Raw genomic sequence first — 11,632 nt, 5'->3', positions numbered from 1 at the left:
TTTCTGAGGAAAGGAAACCAATTTGTTACACACTGTTAACTGTAAAAAGTGAATAATAACTAAAGCATCTCTGAGCAGAAGAAAACCATTATCCTTGGGGGGAATATATATATATATATTTATGTATGTATGAAACATAGGAGGAGGGCATGGCAACCCACTCCAGTTTTCTTGCCTGGAGGATCCCAGTTGACAGAGGAGCCAGGCGGGCTGCAGTCCACAGGGTCGCACAGAATCAGACACGACTGAGTGACTAAGCCCAGCCCAGCACATGGAAGACACACTAGCTGGGGGTCCCTGAGGAATGCAGTCAGAAATGCATTTTCTGGGCACACCAGAAAATTTGTATTTATTTACAGTGTAACTTGAGTTTCACAATACACTGTTCTGAGAAATCATATCAAAATAAAATGGACCTAGAAGTAGTACCATTTGGGATCTCTTCCAGTCTATCTTGTCAGCATAATTTAACCATCTTATTTGGAATCAGCTAATGGTGTTGGAGAACACTCTTGAGAGTCCCTTGGACCGCAAGGAGATCCAACCAGTCCATTCTGAAGGAGATGAGCCCTGAGATTTCTTTGGAGGGAATGATGCTAAAGCTGAAACTCCAGTACTTTGGCCACCTGATGTGAAGAGTTGACTCATTGGAAAAGACCGTGATGCTGGGGGGGATTGGGGGCAGGAGGAGAAGGGGACGACAGAGGATGAGATGGCTGGATGGCATCACAGACTCGATGGACGTGAGTCTGAGTGAACTCTGGGAGTTGGTGATGGACAGGGAGGCCTGGCATGCTGTGATTCATGGGGTCGCAAAGAGTCAGACACAACTGAGCAACTGAACTGAACTGAACTGAACTAAACTGGACTTTCCATCCAGTGGCTCTGGGGTTTTACACGGGATCTTAATGGAATTAAGCAGTTGACAGTTCTCATCACTGATCCTTGGGAAGAGTCATTTCTGGAATGCTATTTTTGGTGTGTGATTTTCTCATTTATTGAGTTATGACTGGAGGATGGTTGCTGTACAAGACTGTACTGGTTTCTGCTATATGTCAGCATGGGACGACCATAGATATACGTGTCCCCACCCTCTTGAACCTGTCTTCCCCTCCCATGCAGCCCCTTCCCACGCCTCTACATTCTCATGCATCTCCAGTTTGAGTTCCTGAGTCACACAGCAAATTCCTACCGACTACCTCTTTTATGGCAGTATATGTGGGTTTCTGTGTTACTTTTTCACTTTGTCCTTCCCTCTCCTTCCTCCACTTGGGTCCACAATCTGTTCCCTACAGACGTGTCTCCACTGTTTCCCTGCAGATACATTCATCAATACCATCTCTCTAGATTCCATATTTGTGTGTTAATATACGATATTTCTGAGAAGGCAATGGCACCCACACTCCAGTACTCTTGCCTGGAAAATCCCACGGACGGAGGAGCCTGGTGGGCTGCAGTCCATGGGGTCACTAAGAGTCGGACACAACTGAGCGACTTCACTTTCACTTTTCACTTTCATGCATTGGAGGAGGAAATGGAAACCCACTCCAGTGTTCTTGCCTGGAGAATCCCAGGGACAGGGGAGCCTGGTGGGGTGCCATCTATGGGGTCTCGCAGAGTCGGACATGACTGAAGTGACTTGGCGGCAGCAGCAGCAACAGCAGCATACGATATTTGTCTTTCTCTTTTTGACTTACTTCACTCTGTATAACCGGCTCTACGTTCATTCACTTCATTTAGAACAGACTCAGACGCATTCCTTTTTCACGGCTGAGTAATATTCCATTGTATGTATGTACCACATTTTCTTAAGCCATTCATCTGTTGATAGGGTAGGTTCCAACCAAGAACCAACATCTAGGTTGCCTCCATGGAATCCTATTAACTTTACCGTTTTATTTGTTTCATCTGGACTGCTTCTTAATGGGATACCCATTGTATATTGAAACATGATATCATGTAGGTAAATTAGAAAGCATTTGCAAACACAATATGGTTTAATTAGCATTTCTGTACAAAAAATAGATAAAAATTAAGGATGACATCAAATAAAGTGAAAGGGATATTTTTTTTTCCCTTGTTAAAATCTACTTTTTTGGAGGAGCCAACTCAGAGGCCATGTCTTGGATGTATAATACATTCTTTTTTTTTTTTTTTTATTCTGATTGCTAGAATTTTGTTAAGGATTTTTGCACCTATGTTCATCAGTGATATTGGCCTGTAGTTTTCTTTTTTTGTGGGATCTTTGCCAGGTTTTGGTATTAGGGTGATGGTGGCCTCATAGAATGAGTTTGGAAGTTTACCTTCCTCTGCAATTTTCTGGAAGAGTTTGAGCAGGATAGGTGTTAGCTCTTCTCTAAATTTTTGGTAGAATTCAGCTGTGAAGCCGTCTGGACCTGGGCTTTTGTTTGCTGGAAGATTTTTGATTACAGTTGCAATTTCCGTGCTTGTGATGGGTCTGTTAAGATTTTCTACTTCTTCCTGGTCGAGTTTTGGAAAGTTGTACTTTTCTAAGAATTTGTCCATTTCTTCCACGTTGTCCATTTTATTGGCATATAATTGTTGATAGTAGTCTCTTATGATCCTTTGTATTTCTGTGTTGTCTGTTGTGATCTCTCCATTTTCATTTCTAATTTTATTGATTTGATTTTTCTTCCTCTGTTTCTTAAATTAAAAATTGTACAGAGAATAAAACAATGTATCTGTAGGACTTCAAAATCCGATTTCAGTTTCTTTATTGATAAGAATTATTTTGTTGTTGTTGTTCAGCCACTAAGTCGTGTCTGACTCCTTTGCAGCCCCATGGACTGTAGCCCACCAGGTTCTTCTGTCCACAGGATTCTCCAGGCAAGAATACTGGAGTGGGTTGCCATGCCCTCCTCCAGGGGATTGTCCCAACCCAGGGATCAAACTCTCATCTCCTGTATTCATAGGGAGATTCTTCACCACTGAGTGCCTAGGGCCATCCAAGAATTCCCTAGGCAGTGGAAATGGTAACAGTATGCATTCATATGGCTGCAGAGAATCTGAGCAGAAATGCAGCATTCTAATTCCAGTGCCATGAAAAGTAATCACTAAACTCTGTGCTAAATACTGTCCATTGTTCATGTATATTCAGACCTGTGAAATCCCAGAGATTTAAACATAGACCATCTCGCTGTTGTATTTGCTTTAAAATCTTAAGCTTGGAGAGGTGTGACACCCTGCCCCCCTTTTTTACAGCCCTTACTCTTTTCCTACAGTGATTTGTTCAGGGGGATTACCTAGTGAGAGGAAAGCCCAGAGACGTGCATTCAGTTATGAACGATGCCGAATCGTCCGTACAGACGGGAATGAGTCTCCTCTGTATTCTCTGGTCCTTAGTCCTCGGGTGGAAGAGATCAGTAGATGATGACGTGTACTGCCTGAATCTCTCCTGATTCCTCCCCTCCTGTCCAGATGTGTCTGTCTGGCCGTCTCTCTATGCCTCTCTGTGTCTCTCTCTCTCTCTCTCTGTCTCTCTCTGACTTTCTCTCTGTATGTGTCTCTCGTCTCTCTGTCTGTCTGTCTCTGTGTGTGTGTGTCTCTCTCTGTCCCTCTCTGTGTCTCTATCTATCTCTCGGTCTCTCTGCTCTGTCCCTTTTCTGTCTGTCTCTGTGTGTGGGTCTCTGTCCCTCTCTGTGTCTCTGTCTTTCTCTCTGTCTTTCTGTCTGTATGTCTCTCTTGTCTCTCTGTGTCTGTCTGTCTCTCTCTCTGTCTCTCTTTCTCTGTCTCTCTTTCTGTCTCTGTCTTTCTCTCTGATTCACTGTCCATCTCTCTCTGTCTCTGGAAAGGCTGTGAACCTGGCCACAGGATGTCCCTAACCAACGAGAAAACTGTAGTGTGATGCAATTGTATCATATAACATAAGACATTGTGGCCTTAGTTAACTATCCGCATCGCACAGGGCCGCCATAGACAAGGCTGGCAGTGTAAATATTGGATTCTGTAAAGGAAGAGGGCACGACAGAGGACAAGATGCTTGCATGGCATCACTGACCTGATGGACTTGAGTTTGAGTAAACTCTGGGAGATGGTGCAAGACAGGGAGGCCTGGTGTGCTGCAGTCCATGGGGTCACAGAGTCAGACATAACTTAGCAAGTGAACGACAAACAGTTTATGAGCACCAAAAAGAAAAGGAATAAAACAAGAAAGCTAGGAAAGAGCGACAAGGATCTGAATGCTAGAGCAAAACTGTGAAAGCATTTCTTTATTCAAGGCAGAGAACATTTCTGGAAACTTGTTGGCATTGAACACATTTATGGGTGATGGAAATTTGTAACATACACAGATATTCCCCATGTTAGCTGTCGCAAAACCTGAAGAAGCATTTAAGAAGGCTGTGAGTGAAGTGGGAAGCTAATTGGGTCTGAAAAAAAGGATAAAAATACTTAACAAAAATGCACACTCTTCATTTATAAGCATCCATTATGTACAGGGAATTCACAATATTCGTAATTCTATGTCCTTAGTAAGGCAGCTATAATAACAAACAGACCACTTGAACTGTACATAACCTTTTAATAAAGGGTTGGATCTATTTCCAACCACCAGAAAATGGAAAATTGAGCAAGAGGGAAATCTAAGAGTTTCTTCAGTTTTGGTGTTTTCCAGATGAATTCATAACGCATTGGTTACATCCTTCTGGCTTTCTCATGCCCAGAAATGAATGAAAATGACTTTTCCAGAATTTCACTGACTTCACTGACTACCTAACTGACTGCAGTGACTGTTGGATTTGTTCAAGATGTGTAGTGAGTAAGGGCAAATGCATGGAAATACAGATATCATATCTGGGAACTGGTACAATTAACTTTTCCTGGTGGCTCAGACAGTGGGAATTTGCCTGCAATGTGGGAGACCTGGGTTCGATCCCTGGGACGGGAAGATGCCCTCAAGAAGGAAATGCAACCCACTCCAGTATTCTTGCCTGGAGAACCCCATGGACAGAGGAGCTTGTTGGACTATACCGTCGACCGGGTTGCAATAAATCGGACACGACTGAGCGACCAACACTTTCATTTTTTCAAGCTTCTCTGAGCAGTTTCCAAATATGCCACGTGTGGCAGCTAGCGGGATAAAGTTCTGGACACAGATTATAATTTTCTTAATAAATTAGTTTTTAAATTGAAGTATAGTTGGGCAGGAGACATAAGAGACCCGAGTTTGCTCCCTGGGTTGGGACGATCCCCTGGAGAAGGAAATAGCAAGCCACTCCAGTCTTCTTGCCTGAAGAATCCCATGGACAGAGGAGGCTGGGGGGACATGACTGAGTGATCAAACCACCACCACCATATATATATATATAGAATTATATATGTTTATACGTATTCTATTACAGATTCTTTCCCCATATAGGTTATTAAAAATATTAAGCAGAGTTCCCAGGGCTATATAGTACATCTTTGTCGTTCATCTATTTTATATATAGTGGTTTATATCTGCTAACCCCAAACTCCAAATTTATCCATTTCCCCCCCTTTCACCTTTGGTAACCACAGGCTCGTTCCGCTGTGGCCGTGAGCCTGTCTGTGTTTCGTAAATAGGTTGATTTGTGTCATATTTTAGATTTCACCTGAAAGTGATATCTTGTGATATTTATTCTTCTCTGACTTACTCCACTCACTGTGATTGTCTCTAGGTCCATCCATGTTAAAAAGTATAATTTTATAACCGAAAGGAGAGACTGACTAGCGAGTGAGATAGAGGCATTAACGCTTGAATAAGCCCTTGTAGAAAATGCGATCATTTGCAAATCACAGTGCACAGACTCCAACGTTAGAAAGTACTTAAGGAGCAATTGCTGTATTCAAGGTATAACCGTTATAGGGCTCAGCAGTAAACAATCTGCCCGCCAATGCAGGAGACACAGGAGACTCGGGTTCAATGCCTGGGTCAGGCCGTCGCCCTGGAGGAGGGCATGGCAACCCACTCCAGTGTTCTTGCCTGGAGAATCCCCATGGACAGCGGAGCCTGGTGGGCTCTGGTCCATAGCATCACAAAGAATCAGACAGGACTGAAGTGACTTAGCATGCTTGTATGCACAGAGGAAACTGGCAAGCCAAGGGCGGAGAAAAAAGAACAGGGCGGAAGAGACTAAATGGAAGAAAAAAAAAATAACTTTCAAATGATAACATATTTCCACTAATAAGCAAGACATTTAAATTTTAGTTTGTGTTAAGAGAATTTCAAGCAGTGATTCAATCTTAAATCAAGAGCACCCTTCCATAAAATACTCAAAAAAATAAAGGAAAAGAAACAAGAAATTCCCTGGAGGTTCTGTTACTAGGACTCAGATTTCACTGCTAAGTGCCTGGGATCAATTCCTGGTTGAGGACATAAGATCTCCCTTGCTACAAAACACATCTAAAAAAAAAAAAAAGAGAGAGAGAGAGAGACTGACATGTATTTATAGACTACAGTGAAATGATCAGTTCAGTTCAGTTCAGTCACTCAGTCGTTTTCCAACTCTTTGCAACCCCATGGACTGCAGCACACCAGGCCTTCCTGTCCTTCACCAACTCCCAGAGTTCACTCAAACTCATCTCCATCGAGTCGGTGATGCCATCCAGCCATCTCATCCTCTGTCGTCCCCTTCTCCTCCTGCCCCCAATCCCTCCCAGCATCAGGGTCTTTTCCAATGAGTCAGCTCTTCACATCAGGTGGCCAAAGTATTGGAGTTTCAGCTTCAACATCAGTCCTTCCAACAAATATCCAGGACTGATTTCCTTTAGGATGGAAATGATAGGCATGTAAAAGCATTTATTCAAAGCAGTGGTTAAGAGACTGGAAGTTTGGGTAATGGGTAAAATAACTGAGCTGACCATAGTATTTTAAATTTATTATTTACAGTTATAAAAGTCAGCACGAGAAAAATTAAAAGTAATGCTATAAATACTATTACACCTTTCTTAAATATTTTAATCTTCTAAACCTTTGTGTGTGTAGCAGGTAAGCTGATATCAAAGTGGTCTAGTAATCATTCCAGAATAAGATGCTGGAAAATATTTTGTGTATTTCTGTCATGTGTTCATTCTAATTTAACTTTTACCATACTGCTGTATTACAGAAGTCAAGTATTTATTTTGTCATTTTAAGCCTGTTTTCAAATATCACCTCGTGTGTAAGGCTGTATTTTCCTTTCTTTCATGATATCTTTTTGTTTAAGAATGTTGTTGATTTTAGTATAGTTAAATGTGTCCGTGTTTTCCTGGGTGACTTGTTTTTTTTTTAGTGTAATTTCAAGAATTCTTTGAAGGACAGGGAATTCTGCTCAATGTCACATGGCCACCTGGGTGGGAGGGGAGTTTGGGGGAGAATGGATACATATATGTTTGGCGGAGTCTCTTTGCTGTCCACCTGAAACTATCTCGGCATTGTTACCAGGCTCTTCTCCATATAAAACAAGGTAAAAAAAATTCTTTTCATGGAAATAGTAAACGTGTCCACCACTTCAGATAGCAAGTACATTATCTCAGTGTAACTTTAATATTCAAGACCAGGTGTAACATAAGCTCTCCTGAAATGAAGCCTCAGTTTAATGAATTGAGGGATATTTATGTAAGATTATATTAACGAATAATAGTGTGCATATTTACTGACAGACATAGATATCATAGGAGTACAAAGTGTGCAAAATCAGATTACATGTTTACCCTATATGACCTTAATTATATTTCACTTAGATTGTGCATGTGAAAATATGAGAAGAAAAATAAGCATTTTATTTTTCTGCGCTGAACGTATATTGCTCCCGTACTATAAAAACATGATAAAGATCAAGTTAGGGAAAATAAACACATTATAGAAATACAAACTATTTTCCATGGTGAAATTCCAGTCTGGGAACAAGAACACTTCGATATCAACTTACTTTAACGGGCTCTAAATTTATTTACAAGCTGGCACTCAGACTTCTCTATGAACTTACTTAATCGACCCTGGGGTAATAAAGTTTAGAGGAGGAAAATTAAATGCCAGATTGAACAGGGACTAACGTTCCCAGCCCAGGGGAGTGAGGAGAGAGAGAAAAAGAAAAAATGCATAGTGTAGCTGTTTTCAGAGTAAAAAGCAAGGCACAGAGGACATAATATTTTGTCAGAAACATTACAGAAAAAAAAGCATAAAGGGGAAGAAAACTTACCACATGGTATAAAGTGCCAGATGCTGTATTTCCTGACAAAGAACCATAAAAGTTTCATGGCAGTCAACCATTAGTCCAACATCTATAAAGTCGATAAGAAGCTTCGGGCCTTAGTATTTTAAGTTAAAATTATTTACTTAATTACCAAGCAGCTCGCATTTACATGAATGTATGTGGATTCCAAACAAATTAGCTGAATAATTTGCAGTGATGAGAAATCATTCCCAGGGAAAGACTATACAAAACGAAATGGCGTACAATGACATACACTTACACGCCAAATTGGAGGGTCTCTTGTGCTTAAAAAACTTCACAAAAATGCATCGCTCATACATTTTCTCCATGTTATTGATGTTATTACCTGAAAGGCGGACTTTTTAAATCAACCTGCAGAAGAAAGTAACATTGGGACTCTTTTGAAAGAGGCAAGACATTTTTTTTTAACCCCGAAATTCTCCACGTCTGTTAGAAATTCTTGCTGTAATGCCTTCACTTATTTGAAGGGAAGAAACAGGGATTAATAATTTAGTGAAGATGTCAGCAAATGGCCAGTCTCTGGTTAGAAGTTCATAAAAATAAATTTCTCGTTCCAAATTAACCCGAGGCAAGTCCGAGAAACTCAACAGAAGGAGCTAATTTTCAGAAAGCGGTACTTTTCCTCGATGGAAGTCCGGCATAAAATTAGGTTCCGGTGTCCACCTGGCTTCTCAGGATACCTTCCGATTCTGCTTTGGGTTTATGAGAATCCATCAGTTTTTTGTCGCTATATAATTCCAACATAAAACTGAGCATTTACGGGCAGATTCTTCACCATCTGAACCACCAGGGAAGAAGGCTTTAACTTAAAATAACAACATCCAGGGTCATTTGTTCTAGACTTCTAAGTTCAGTTCAATTCAGTCGCTCAGTCGTGTCCGACTCTTTGCGACCCCATGGACTGCAGCACGCCAGGCCTCCATGTCCATCACCAACTCCCGGGGTTTTCTCAAACTCATGTCCATCGAGTTGGTGACGCCATCCAACCATCTCATCTTCTGCTGTCCCCTTCTCCTCCCACCTTCAATCTTTTCCAACATCAGGGTCTTTTCCAATGAGTCAGTGCTTCGCATCAGGTGGCCAAAATATTGGAGCTTCACCATTAGCATCAGTCCTTCCAATGAATATTCAGGACTGATCTCCTTTAGGATGGACTGGTTGGATCTCCTTGCAGTCCAAAAGACTCTCAAGAGTCTTCTCCAACACCACAGTTCAAAAACATCAATTCTTCAGAGCTCAGCTTTCTTTAGAGTCCAACTCTCACATCCGTACATGACTACTGGAATAAGCCATAAAGTGAAAGTTGCTCAGTGGTGTCCGACTCTTCGTGACCCCACAGACTATATACAGTCCATGGAATTCTCCAGGCCAGAATACAGGAGTGGTTAGCCTTTCCCTTCTCCAGTGGATCTTTCCAACCTAGGGATGGAACCCAGGTCTCCTGCGTTGCAGGCGGATTCTTTACCGTCTGAGCCATCTTATGTATACACGTGTCCCCTCCCTCTTGAGCCTCCCTCCCTGCAACCCACCCCTCTAGGTCATCGCAGAGCCCCGAGCTGAGCCCCCTGGGTTATACAGCAGTTTCCCACTGGCTGTCTGTTGTACCCATGGATGTGTGTATCTGTGAGTTCCCCTCTCTAAATTCATCCCACCCTCTCCCTTCCCCACTGTGTCCACACAGCTGTATCTCTGTTCCTGTCCTGCCACTGGGTTCAGCGGGATCATTTTTCTAGATTGCATATATATGCATTGCCACACAGTATTTGTTTTTCTCCTGACATACTTCCCTCTGTGCGACAGACTCTGCGTTCATCACCCTGGTAGGTTCTTGCATCTGTATTCTGCCTCTTCGTCAAGAACAATTTATTCCGTTTATAATCTTGTGCCGTTGGTAGATTCCACTAATCTATTATCTATTTGGTGAGTTTTACTTTGAAGGCTCAGTTACACGACAGGCAAATATGCAGCTCAAATGTAGGCATAAAAGTGGATGTATCACTTCCGTCCTTAAGTTTGTTTTTTTTTTCAAAAGTGAATGAAACAGCGTTTTTATCAACCGCTGCAAGTTCAAAATGAATGTCTTACTAAAACTCAAGTAAAGAGACAGATATGACAAATGGTATACTATGATTTCAGAATAAAACCTTTTGCAGAGATGAATAGATGTTCTGTGCTAGCCCACATGCCTAAAATTTCATATGCATGCATGATTTTAACACATGAAATGTAAAGCAATAAATCTGTCCTTCCTAAAGTGATAAAAACAAACAAAAACGTTAAGGCATGGAATGATTTGTTAACTGTATTAAAGATGCATTGGTCTCCCTGAGTTTTAGTCTACATATTAAAATGTCTGTTGTATCAAGATGTCAAATTGCCTTAAATTTATCTCCAGATTCAACAGAGACAAAATCAACGTTACAGCAGGGTTTCTGTAGAAATCGACGTGGATGATAAACTATATAATGGAAGGATGAAAAATTGATAAGACAATCTTGAGAATTTAAAAAAGTGTGGAGAAGTTATACCGCTGGGAATGATTGCCATAATTCAGCAATGTGATACGATTGCAAAAAGAAATACAGAGTTCAATGGAAAATAATGGTGTGTGGAGAAAAAGATGCAGACATATATTGTCATTTGATTAATGGCAAAGGCAGCAAGAGAGGGAAAGAGAGAGAGTCCTCGGATCAAGAAAAAACTAAAATAATGTTGACTTTGATCTCACAGGGTGCACTTGTCTGCTTAGAAGCTCAGTCGTGTCTGACTCTCTGCGACCCCATGGACTGCAGCCCGCCAGGCTCCTCTGTCCGTGGGATTCTCCAGGCAAGAATACTGGAGTGGGTAGCCGTTCCCTTGTCCAGGAGATCTTCCCAAACCGTGGATCGAACCCCGTCTCCTGCACTGCAGGTGAATCCTTTATGGACTGAGCCACCAGGGAAGCACAGAAGTCAGTTGTTGTGATATTGCAGGTCTCTGTGTTCTGATAGCGAAAAGGAAAGTGAACGTCGCTCAGTCGTGTGCACCTCTTTACGACCCCACGGACTGTGTTGTGACGGGTAACACGGAAGCTTCATTCTGTATTTGGCAGTTTTCAACTAATGCCTGGAGCAAATGGGGGCTTGCAGTCTGACGCAAATCTTCCCGTGGTCCCGTGAGTATCCCTTGCCCAAAACTTTTCATCTACTTTACCACTTTTGCTAATGAAACATTTAACCTGATGGGTATGCACACATTGTAACACCATGTCAAATATCAGTTACAATTTGTTCTTAACATGCTTTCAAAATGGTTTTTGGCTTTATATGATAACCTCTCTGCCTGCCAATGTTCAGGAGACATAAGAGATGCAGATTAAATCCCTGGGTTGGGAAGATCCCCTGGAGGAGGAAATGGTAACTCACTGTATTGTTGCCTGGAAAATTCCATGGACA

Source organism: Bos grunniens, chromosome X, assembly GCF_055505025.1.
Source record: "Bos grunniens cultivar Pamir isolate PY7600 chromosome X, Bosgru_T2T1.0, whole genome shotgun sequence".
NCBI lineage: Eukaryota > Metazoa > Chordata > Mammalia > Artiodactyla > Bovidae > Bos > Bos grunniens.
Note: the sequence above shows the minus strand (reverse complement) of the source record.